This window comes from Bubalus kerabau, chromosome 4 (genome assembly GCF_029407905.1).
Source record: "Bubalus kerabau isolate K-KA32 ecotype Philippines breed swamp buffalo chromosome 4, PCC_UOA_SB_1v2, whole genome shotgun sequence".
Classification (NCBI taxonomy): Eukaryota; Metazoa; Chordata; class Mammalia; order Artiodactyla; family Bovidae; genus Bubalus; species Bubalus kerabau.
Window position 1 is genome coordinate 59,843,400 of NC_073627.1, and position 13,506 is coordinate 59,856,905.

The window sequence follows — 13,506 nt, forward strand, 5'->3', positions numbered from 1 at the left end:
ACCCTGGTGGGGCCAAGTGTGCAGGGACATGTGCTGCCTCTGCACTAGGGGTTATGGCCCTATCAGAGCCTTTTATCGAGCCTTTCCTAGCTGGCGATCTGAACGCCTCTATGGCCAATCTTTCTCCGTAGCTCTGCCCATTCAGGCTCTTAGAGGGCTTCCTTGCCTGTGTCCTTCTCTGTTGCTTGACGCATCAGGCACATAGAGGGACACTCCTGGGTAGGTTCCTACTCTGTATATCTGTATGTCAGGCACTTAAAGGGGCACCCTGGGTGCGGTCCTACTCTGTAGTTCAGTGCATCAGGCATTTGATGGGTCAGTCTCTATTGTTCAGCTCCCATAGCTGGCGTGTGGGGAGAGAGTCTATGGCGATGGCTCCACCCCCTGTACATGACTCAGCAGTATCACCTTACTTCCATGGCTGCCTGGCTTTCCTCCACAGGCATTTCCCACCACAGTCTCCTCCCTTACACCCCCTCGATCTGTCTCTCTGTAGTCAACAGCAATCCTTACCCTGGGATTGCTTCACAGTTCCCAAACTCCAGCTCTGAGCCACTGCACCTTCCAGGGGATCTGTGTCCCTGTCCAGGGTCTGTATGGCTGTGGCAAGGACTGTCTGATTCTCATTCCATTTAGGCTGCCACAGATCAGCTGTTTCATTCTCAGCCTTAAATGTTCCTCCCCTGACTCAGACAATTGCCCTGATATGGGGATTGGACCCGTGCTTCAGTTCCCCACCTGCTGAGAGCAGATCCAGTCCTACTAACACTCCTGTTTTCCCCCCAGTTCCTTCATCCTACCGAGTTTTGCTTGGGTCCTACCGGGTTTTGCTTGGGTCTATACACTTTCCCACTGTTCAGGGACTCCTATCTGTTCTTAGCTGGTGTTCCTCATGCCCCTCTGTGTCTGAAGGTGTATTCCTGATGTATTCATGGAGAGAGATGTACTCCACGTTCACCTACTCCTCTGCCATCTTGTTTCAGTGATCAGATTTATAATCTGTTTTTACTTAATATTATGCTATCATTATTACTTTCTACAATGGTCTGTAGTGCTCATATTATCTTAATAACAGTATATTACATTATTTCACAAATTTAATGTGCCATCACTTACATGACCATTTAAATATTTTTCAAATATTTGCTGTTATAGATATTAGTGCACTATCTTCATAGATTAGCTTTTTGTCATTATTTTGTTCTATTATTTCTTTAGGATCCATCTTCTACACTGTGCTGTGCTAAGTCGCTTCAGTTGTGTCCAGCTCTTTGTGATGCTATGGACTGTAACCCACCAGGCTCCTCTGTCCATGGTATTCTCCAGACAAGAATACTGGAGTGGGTTGCTGTGCCCTCCTCCAGGGGATTTCCTGACCCATGGATCGAACTCATGTCTCTTATGTCTCTTTCACTGTAGGTGCATTCTTTATCACTAGTGCCACATGGGAAGCCCCAGGATTCTTCTTCTAGAAGACTCAAAAAATTATTGTACTATCTTACACATAGGAATATACCAGGGTCAATAGAATATTCCCACTTTTTTGGAATAGTTTAAACTTTTGAATAGCTTGAATTATTTATTTATTAAAAACATTTTTTTCATGCCAAAAAAAAAAGTTTAATTTCATTCAGTACAATGTAGCCACAGAATTTTGTTTTTAGAGTCCAACACATCTTGTCATTAATCAATGACATGCCTGCTGAAGCTTAGAGGTCTGTCACTGCTCACATCGTCACTTTGGACTGGCTGCTCTTGTCCCGTCCAGGGGAGGGCTGACGTTCTGCTGAATAATTTAATAAGTACAGTTATCTCAAGATTGGCTTTACATTTTTATTAATAGTGAGATTGAACATTTTCTATATATTTTTTACTTAGAATTTCCTTTTATGTGACTAAATTGCTGCTATCAGTTGCCCATTTTATCTACTTGTGGCTTGAGATATATTTTTGTAATATATATTAACAACCTGCTGTAAACATTTTTTCAACCTTTGCTTTCCTTTTTAACTTGTTTTATTTTTTAATGTAAATACCTTTTAATTTTAGATGGTCAAGCAAGTCTTCTATTCTCTTTATGGTTTTTTAAGTTCAGCTCAGTTCAGTTGCTCAGTCGTGTCCGACTCTTTGCAACCCCATGAACTGCAGCACACCAGGCCTCCCTGTCCATCACCAACTCTAGGAGTTCACTCAGACTCACATCCATCCAGTCAGTGATGCCATCCAGCCATCTCATCCTCTGTCGTCCCTTTCTCCTCCTGCCCCCAATCCCTCCCAGCATCAGTCTTTGCCAATGAGTCAACTCTTCGCATGAGGTGGCCAAAGTACTGGAGTTTCAGCTTTAGCATCATTTCTTCCAAAGAAATCCCAGGGCTGATCTCCTTCAGAATGGACTGGTTGGATCTCCTTGCAGTCCAAGGGACTCAAAAGAGTCTTCTCCAACACCATAGTTCAAAAGCATCAATTCTTCGGTGCTCAGCTTTAGATTACTTCAAATAGAGGAAATAATCATTTCCCCAAGCATCTGACAGATAATATTTTAACTTTTTTTTCTATTTTCCTACATCAAAAAACTGAGATTTAACTCTTAATCCCTAAATTTATTTTGAAAAGTTGGTACTTATATACATCAAATTTGCAGATTTAATAAAATACTATGCTGTCAGGTTTCTGTGTACAAATATGGAGAAAGAGAGATAAAGTTGATAAACAAGAATTTAGGAGAATAAAAAAAAATCCAAGGACAGAGAATTATTGCAAACTGACCAATGTGTAATTATATCTTATTTCTTCACATAACCATGTTGAAAAACTGAGGAACAGTTGAAAAAATTTTATCTTATAAAATTCTCATTTTTCTGTTTTCTGCTTTTATGAATTTTGAAATTATATATTTCTTGGAAGTTTGGTGGAAATATTCTGCAGTATTACCTGAGTGTGGATTTTTTGTGAAAATTTTAAGATAGTTATGAAACTGTCTACATCTCCCTGTTTTTGATGCTATTATTTTTTGCTTATATATTTTAACTTCATTTACATTTTCAAAATGTTTGACATACAGTTTTTCTTAGTACTTTCTTAGCATTTAAAAAAATCTTTAATGTAATTGACAGTTATTTCTCTTTTTGTTCACACTTTAGTTTGTTTCTTCTCTGTCTCTTTTTCTGAATTAATTTTCCAGAGAATTAGTTAGTTTATCTCTTTAAAAGGTTGAATTTGTCTTTGGTGATGCTCTGTAATGACTTTGTTCTGCATTTCATTTATTTTCACTTTTAACTTAATTACTTTTTTCTAATTTTATTATGCTTCACTTGCTAATTTCAACTTTTTAATTTTCTAATATAAGTTTATTTTAAGGCTAAAATTTCCCTCTAAAAAACACTTTAGCTATATTCCACAGATTTTGATACACAATAGTTTCTTCTAAGTATTTTACTCTGTTATGATTTCCCTTTAAACTTTTCAGTTATTTAAAAGAGATATTTAAAAATTTCCAGATCTTTTGAAATTATTAATTTTTTATTATTGATATTAAATTTAATTGCATTGCAGAAAGAAAATATAATCTGTATAATGTTAGTTCTTTGAAGTCTTTTGGGACTTGATTTATGGTTTGTAAATGCTAATTTCTTAAATGTCCCTTGTATGCATGGAAAGAATATATGTTTTAACATCAATAGGTTCTCTATGAACACCTTATCTTTGACAAAGGAGGCAAAAATATGCAACGGAGAAAAGATAATCTCTTTAACAAGTGGTGCTGGGAAAACTGGTTAACCACCTGTAAAAGAATGAAACTAGAACACTTTCTAACACCGTACACAAAAATAAACTCAACATGGATTAAAGATCAAAATATAAGACCAGAAACTATAAAACTCTTAGAGGAAAACATAGGTAAAACACTCTGTGACATAAATCACAGGAAGATCCTCTATGACCCACCTCCCAGAATAATGGAAATAAAGACAAAAATAAATAAATGGTATCTAATTAAACTTCATAGCTTTTGCACAATGAAGGAAACTATAAGCAAGGTGAAAAGGTAGCCTTCAGAATGGGAGAAAATAATAGCAAATGAGGCAACTGACAAAGAATTAATCTCCAAAATATACAAGCAGTTCATGCCGCTCAATACCAGGAAAAAAAGACCCAATCAAAAGCGGGCCAAAGAACTAAACAGACATTTCTTCAAAGAAGACATATAAATGGCTAACAAGCTCAACATCACTCATTATGAGAGAAAAGCAAATCAAAACCACAATAATGTACCATCTCATGCTGGTCAGAATGGTTGCCATCCAAAAGTCTACAAACAATAAATACTGGAGAGTGTGTGGAGAAAAGGGAATCCTCTTACACTGTTGGTGGAAATGCAAACTAGTACAGCCACTGTAAGATTGAAGATTGAAGGTGGAAGGAGAAGGGGACGACAGAGGATGAGATGGCTGGATGGCATCACCAACTCTATGGACATGAGTTTGAGTAAGCTCCGGGAGTTGGTTATGGACAGGGAAGCCTGGCACGCTGCAGTCCATGGGGTCTCAGAGTCAGACACGACTGAGGGACTTCACTTTCTTTCTTTTCTTTCACATCTTGTCATGGGCTTTCCATAGTCTCAGAGTGGTCGTGCAAATGAATCTTTCCTGCCCTTTTGATACAGGAGAAGCAGGTTGGAAGTGAATTTTTCCTGGTAGCTTTGGGTGCAGTGAAACCACACGTGTCATATTTGACCACTGAAATCCTGTCTGCACAGGATGATGACACGTATCAGTGGAAGCGACATCCAAGTTGTCACAGAATGCCAAGTCCCCATGTGCTGTCAGTCTGGGGACTTCTCCTTTGGGAGAGACCTTTTCTGAAATGTTTATTAGAAAGCTCAAAAAGTAAGCTTGACTTCCAAGCACCATTTATAGCTTTTGTAAGTATAAAGGCAAAGACTGTCTTACACAGTGTTCTAGAAAATGTTCATCATTTTGGAAGAAGGGAACAGATAATATTAGTCAATAAATCTCGCTATCTGAGAACAAGATTTGTGTGCCCTCATTTACATTCCAGACTAGGAAATGGTCTTTCATTGAATGATAAGAAAAAGACAGAAGCTCGTTCATGACTCTTCTATTAAAACCAAATTTATGAGTGAAAAATATATAGTGAATGAAAATTTTCAAGAATTATGAGGGAAGAATTGAGCAGTGTGTTCTGCAGCTTTTGCTCTTGCTGTCTCTAATAAATTTGCACTGCCCAATTGCTGCTCTTATCCCAGGGAGCTGAATGATGAAAATCTCTCTTCCACATTAGCAATCTGAACTGTGTAACAAAATGTCACTTTGCTGAAGATTAGATGGCAGCAGGGGGGTCAAAAATGCAAATACACGAGTCAATTGCACAAAAATTCCCCTGCTTCTTGTACCAGCTGAAGGAAACTTGCTACTAGGGCTGAAATTTGTGTAACCTACCTCAGGCAGGATTTGATTTTTGTCATCAGTTTTTTTTTAAAGTCACAGTAAGGAAAGCTGAACAATTTTGTGATGCTCAGCTGTCAAAACTCTTTTCCATAAGGCCCCAGTCATTAAGAGTAGGCTACTGGCCCAGACGTCGACAGAATGATCAGTGAAAAGGCAAGATGACCCAGACCCTCAAACATGTAAACACTTAATATACAGTTAAAACTTCATCTCACATCATATAGCCAAAAAAAGTGTTAGATTTTAATATAATGAACTACACAAGCATTATTAGGAAACTGTCAGTGATTACTTCCCTGATCTCTGCACTGGAATGGAGTTTGCAGGATAGATGCAGGCAATACAGAAAGCTGTGATTAAAAGCATGGCTCAGCAGTCAACAAGCTTCAATTTAATTTTAGCTAGCAACTCACTAGCTTTTTCACTTAGGCAAATTGCCTAATCTTTCTAAATTCACAATTCTGCAGTCTGTAAAATGGGAGTGGCAGTAAAAACTATCTTGGGTAAATTACATTTCATCATCTCAAATAGTGGTAAAATAATAAAGATTGCCACAGTATATAGCAAGTGGGTAATAATAAAACCTAGTTGTTTTTTTTTGGCCAGGACAAAATAAAATAATAGATAAAGCTATAGCAAAATAATTGTCTCATAATCACATCTTTCATCATTGTCAATTTATACATTGGAACAAAGAAGGGAAATATATGTCTATGTAAAACACTACAACTATATAAAAGAAACAAAAGGAACCATCAAGCAAAAATATTTTTAAAAATATGTCTAATATGTAAACTTTCTTTAGATCCACTTATTTTTTTGGTGGAATAGACTCACTAAACTTTTAGTGAGTCTATTGGCAATACATTCTCTTTACTTCCTTTTTTCTTTTTCCTGAAAGCATCTTTATTTTATCTTCATTTTCAAGGAGTATTTTCATAAGATTTAGAGCTCCAGGCTTACTTTACATATATTATTCTATTATTTTGTGGCCTTAATTGTTTTTACCATGAAGTAACTGTTGTTTTGTCATTATTCCCCTGCATGTAATGTTTTTTTTTCCCTTGGTTATTTTTAATATCTTTATTAAAAAAATTAGTTTCAGATATTGTATTATTTAGTTTTTAGATTTATAGTTGCCCCTTGAACAATATGGATTTGAACTGTGCAGGTCCACTTATACATGGTGGATATTTTTCAGTAAATACATATTACAGTCCTAGAGGGCTTCCCAGGTGGTGTTAGTGGTAAAGAATCTTCCTGCTAGTGCAAAAGAGGAAAAGAGACAGGAGTTCAACCCTTGGGTCAGGAAGATCCCCTGGAGAGGGGCATGGTAATCCACTACAGTACTCTTGCCTGGAGAATCCCCTGGACAGTGGAGCCTGGTGGGCTACAGAACATAGGGTCACAAAGAGTCAGACATGAGTAAAGCAACTTAGCACACATGCACACAGAGTACTACATGACCCACAGTTAGATAAATCCATGGATGCAGATAAATCCGTGGATACAGTGGGCCAAATGGAAAGGTACATGAGGATTTCCAACTGTGTGGGGTCAGTGTCCCTAACCCCTGTGTTGTTCAAGGATCAACTGTATTTTTTTTTGTTATACTGTGGAAATCTCTTATTAAATTCTCAATATATTCACTTACATCTTTGTCTTTTTATATAAACTGTATATTGTTTTTACCTTAGTTATTTTAAAATCTTATCTGAAAATAGCAAATCTGATTTGTTCTGAGTATATTTTTCTTGAATGACATTTTTCCTGACTTTACATGTTCTGGTCCTTCCCCTGTGCTACCCCTCCCCTACCAAATCCAATAAATTTTCATTGACTAGTGGATATTTTAAATGACACTTTATAGAGATTGGATTCTGTTATCTTCCACTAAAGAATGTTGAATTTTGCTTTATTAGGCAGTTAAATTACTGATTGCTCATCCTGTACCTGTGAAGACTTAGTTTTTTAATCTATAAGACCAAGTCTCTTTCTTGAGGTAATTTCCCTAGTGCTAATTCTTTAGTTCTGAAATGTTTCCTTTACTCTTTAAGTGGTTAGTCTTGTTTCCAGAAAAAGCTTGAGGCATTTTCCAACTTCCTCCAATTTTAAGATAAAGAATTACATAGTTTCCCTTATTCAGCTCTTTTAGGTTTCTAGTTGCTGTTTCCATTCTGGTATCCTTGGCATCTCTCTCTCATGTATGTGCAGTTCAGGGATTAGCCAAGCATTTGAGGAAAATCTCACATGCAAATTTGGGAAGATCTGGATATCTTTTATCTGCAATTTGCCCCTTTACTTTCCAACCTCTTTTGAAATTCCAAACTCCCTTTCTTGATTCCTTAGGTCAAAACCAAATCAAAACAAAATAATCTATGTCTTGCTTTGAAAATTGTAGCCACTCCATGCTTGCAGCTATGGAGTACCCTTACGGAACAAATTATGTAAACATATATCTCACTTAATATGGTGAGACTTTCAAGAGTCAAATGCCTTCCATGTTCTGCCATGTTCTATTTGATTTTGGTTGCTTTACTGTGATTTCAGTCATTTAAAAAATTTCAGTCATTCAGTCATTTAAAAAAATTTTTTGTTCAGAGTTTGTAAGTGTTATTTGCAAGAGGGATAGTCTGATATGAAAGCTCTTCCATTAGTAACTCTGTGTGTGTGTGTGTGTGTGTGTGGTCAGTCATGTCCGACTCTTTGCAACCCCATGGACTATGGCCCACCAGGCGCCTCTGTCTGTGGGATTTTCCACTCAAGAATACTGGAGTGTTGCCATTTCCTTCTCCAGAGGATTTTCCTAACCCAGGGATTTAGCCCACATCTCTTGTGTCTCCTGCATTGTCAGGTGGATTCTTTACCACTGGGCCACTGGGAAGCCCCTGGCAGAATTTACTGGAGGCTCAGACTCCAGGAGGATACAGAACACAAAAAGCATTTTAGGGAAACAGTGCTAAACTTCATGGTTGCCAAATTTATATTGATCTTATAGTGAAAGATGAAACCCTCTCACATGAGTATGCCATTCAAGAGAGGTGATTCCACATCCTCAGACTACAGTGTAGCGAAAACCCAAGAAGATAATTTTGTTAGAGTCCAGATTTACAAGAAATGTTCAAAGTTTTATTATTTTAGAGGCAAGTATTAGTCAGAGTATCCTTTGCTTGTTTTTTGGTTTGTTTTTTATCTTAGAGTGAAAGTGTTGATTATTTTTATTTTCTTCTTGAAGGATAGTTATTGAGATGTAGAGATTTGATCATCTGGGAGTTAGAGATTTTATGAGTTTGTCTCATGTCACATTATGCCATATGTAATATTCCTTGGTGGCTCAGCAGTTAAAAATCTGGCTGCAATACAGAAGATGCAGGTTTGATCCCTGGGTCAGGGGGATCTCCTGGAGAAGGAAATGGCAACCCACTCCAGTGTTCTTGCTTGGAAAATCACATAGACAGAGGAGCCTGGCGGGATATAGTCCATGTGGTTGCAAGAGTTGGACATGACTTAGTGACTAAACCACTACCAATATTCTTTTTTGGGAGTTGAAAATATGCATCAAGTTCCTTAAAGCTGTTCATATTGTTTTGTCAATAATTCTAATATACAGAAAGAAAGTGAAGTAGCTCAGTCGTGTCCAACTCTTTACGACTGTGTGGACTGTGTAGCCTACCAGGCTTCTCCATCCATGGGATTCTCCAGGCAAGAGTACTGGAGTGGGTTGCCATTTCCTTCTCCAAGGGATCTTCTCGACCCAGGAATAGAACTTGGGTCTCCCGCATTGCGGGCAGATGCTTTAACCTCTGAGCCACCAGGGAAGCCCATAAAGCTCACACAAATTGATGAGAAAACCACTATAATTTGAATGGAATACTAGGCATATGCCTGAATTAGAAAATTGACAGAGGAATATGTAAATGAAAGAGATGGGAAAATGCTTCATATCATAAAAAAAATCAAACAAATTCAAAGTACAAAAACAAATACAATTTTTATGGTATTACATTAGTGAAGACTATAATACTTAATATTCACAAGGATATAATTAAATGGATATTTTCGAGTACTACTGGTAGAAATATAACTTGACAAAACTCTTTTGAAAACCATTTGTTTATATGTTTGAAAGCCTTAAATATTCTTAAATTTTGATCCAGTTATTGTCTTTCCAAAATGCTATTTTAAGAAAATAATCAATAATTTAGAAAAGATATATTTATATGTATATTAATGTAAAAAATTTTACTCAGTGCTAGTTAATTAAATATACACCAAAGTGTTTAGAGGTGAGGCTTACAGTTAATTCCAAAATGCATCAAAATGTATTGAAGGATGTATAGAGGAAGAATAAGTGGATGGATATAGTTTCAGCTAAATATAAACAAACATTAATTAGTTAATGTTTAATTAATAGTAAACCTAGGAGTTTGCTATGCTATTCACAGAATGATTCTTTCCACTTTTCAATATATTTAAAGTTTTTAAGTTAAAATGTTGGGATTAAAAAAAGAAAATAATAATTAACAACCACAAATATTTGAAAATAGTCTAATGTATAATAAGTTAGTTATAGTGCATACAAATGATAGATTAATGAAATAGTTAAATAATGTTTTAAATGTTTTTAACAAAATTTGTTTAATGAGCTTACTATTACGAGAGAAGTAGAGAATTCAGTGTACCCTTAATTTAAAAAAAGAAAATTATATGTATTGTCAGTTAAAAAAAGCTAACCAGAAAGAAAGGAATCTACATTTTACTATTTTTAAAAAGTTCTGGATTCTAGTGTTATAGATGCCTACCTTCTTTGTGTTTTTCCCCATATTCCAGATGCTCTGTAGATCATGTGTGTTAGTTTTGATTGTTGGTGAAACGTAGTACAGCAAAGGTAAAACATCAGCCTGAAACCACATCCATTTGTTAAGTTTCAGTTATCTTAGAGTTGTACATTGGAGACTCTGAGTCTGATGTGGGTCACTATGGCTAAAATGACCGGACTGTGTCCCTTTTTTGGAGACTCAAGCGGAGAATTTATTATTCTGTCTTATCCAGCTTCTACAGGCCACCCCTAAAACTTGGCAAGTGCCTCCTCCTTCAGTAAGGTTGCATCTTTCTGACTTTTCTGCCCTGGTCACATCTTTAGGTTACATTATTTTGCCTACCACAGCATATATTACTTCTGTAAGCAAAACACGTATGTATTTAAAATTAAAAACCACCTTAAATCATTTCTAAAGTAGTTCACTTACAAATCTCTATCTTAAGAAATGATAATAAATATAATCCTTGGTTTATATAGAAGATTATTCATTGCAGTTTTAATGATAATTGTGAAAAATTACAAGTAATAATCATTCCCCAAAAACAAATAAATGTAAAATAGTTTCATAGAGTATGATACTTATTATCCTATACAGTCATTAAAAATGTTTATGACTGTTTTTATCTTCTTGGGAAATTCTCAGTTAAAATGTTGTGCATAAAAGCAGAATAAAAGTCTATGTACTGTTTGATTTTTATGTATATACTCTATAGGTGTATGTATAATCTTACTCTCTTTTATATATATATGTATGCGTTGTGCTGTGCTTAGTCACTCAGTCGTGTCCGACTCTTTGTGACCCCATGGACTGTAGCCCACCGGGCTCCTCTGTCCATGGGGGTTCTCCAGGCAAGAATACTGGAGAGTTGCCATGTCCTCCTCCAGGTGACCTTCCCAACCCAGGGATGGAACCCAGGTCTCCCACACTGCAGGCAGATTCTTTACCATCTATGCAACCAGGGAAGCTCATGTATATATATATATATATATATATATATGTGTATATGTATATATATATGTATAATGACAGAGATGAAAGGTAGCACTATACAGCAAAATGTCAAGAAAGTGCTGTCTTTCTTGGTGGTGGCATTGCAGGTGATTAAGATAATTTTCCTCCTCATTTGTGTACCAGAAAATAAATTAATTTAAAAATATATACATGAGTGTGTGTGTGCATATATTTGCATATACAGTTGACTCTTGAAAAACACAAGTCTGAACTGTGCAGGTCCACTTAAAATCCCAATATAAGTGGACCTGCACAGTTCAGACTTGTGTTTTTTCCAAAGTACTACACAATCTGCAGTTGGTTGAATCCAAGGATGCAAAGGGCTGACTATAAGTTATACACAAATTTCTGACTATATGGAGAATTAACACCCCTAACCCTTACCTTGTTCAAAGGTAAACTGTATGTATATATGTACACACACACACACACACACTCTCTCTCACCAAATAATATATCAAATATTTAAGGTAGGGTCCTCACTGTTCACTTTCTAATGGGGTATTTAGCTTCCCAATAGAGAAAGCTAGTACTTCCTATTTTCTACTTAAGAATGCTGTGATTTGTTATCTGTTTATTCTATATTTATTGAGTCCCCATTATGCAAACAGCATTGTGAGGGGCCTGTGGAGCTGTTAGATTTGTCTTTGTCAATTTGTTTTTGATGAGTAAAGAAGATTTTTCTATGTCTGTTTCTTCTCTCTGCTCTTTTCTTTTAATTCTAAAGATAATTTTTAAAACATTGATATATTTCTAAACAGAAAGCAACTTTCACACTTCTCAAAATAGCTTTCTACTATCACTTGAAATTCAGGTGTTTATTGGAATTTTCATATGATGATCCCCTTAACAACTTCTGCAAAACTATCTATTTTTCAAATACTTTCTAATGCAAGCCATAATGGTAAAAGGATATTTCAGAACTCATTTCTAAAAGAGCTCTAGAATGAAACATTGTATAACACTTAAAGATGATGTTTAACATCATTGAATTTATTTTTTGAAGACAGTATAAAGAGAAAGAAGACAGAAATTCAGGTGCAAACAGAAAATCAAGATTAAAAAACCCTGATACACATAAAATATTTAGATGCTCTGATAATATTTTATTAATATTAATATTATTAACTATGAATGGCTCATCTTTTGGTGATGTAGCTTCATCTTGTTAAGGTTAGAAAGAGAAGGAGATGAGGCTGGGGGTGTGTGAGAGAAACGCTTTTGATTTATCACAACTCAATGGATTATTTTAATCTCTTAATGAGGCTGTGGGCATCTCTGAGTTCACATTGACTTCTTTCCCATATGTCTCCACTGCTTGTTTCCCTATATAAATTTTAAATTGTTCTAATTTTCTATTGAAAATATAAAATTCCAAGTGGCCAGTTAATAAGATTCCAACAGTTTTTAGAGGAACATTTCTTCAGTAATATATGAACTGTGAACTTCCAGATGTTCAAGCTGGTTTTTGAAAAGGCAGAGGAACCAGAGATCAAATTGCCAATGTCTACTGGATCATGGAAAAAGCAAGAGAATTCCAGAAAAACATCTATTTCTGCGCTATTGACTATGCCAAAGCCTTTGACTGTGTGGATCATTACAATAAACTGGAAAATTCTTCAAGAGATGGGAATACCAGACCACCTGAGCTGCCTCTTGAGAAACCTGTATACAGGTCAGGAAGCAACAGTTAGAACTAGACATGGAACAACAGACTGGTTCCAAATAGGAAAAGGAGTATGTCAAGGCTGTATATTGTCACCCTGCTTATTTAACTTCTACGCAGAGTATATCATGAGAAACACTGGGCTGGAAGAAACACAAGCTGGAATCAAGATTGCCAGGAGAAATATCAATAACCTCAGATATGCAGATGACACCACCCCTAGGGCAGAAAGTGAAGAAGAACTAAAGAGCCTCTTGATAAAAGTGAAAGAGGATAGTGAAAAAGTTGGCTTAAAGCTCAACATTCAGAAAACTAACATCATGGCATCTGGTCCCATCACTTAATGGGAAATAGATGGGGAAACAGTGGAAACAGTGGCTGACTTTATTTTTCTGGGCTCCAAAATCACTGTGGATGGTGATTACTGCCATGAAATTAAAAGATGTTTGCTCCTTAGAAGGAAAGTTATGACCAACCTAGACAGCATATTCAAAAGCAGAGACATTACTTTGCCAACAAAGGTCCGTCTAGTCAAGGC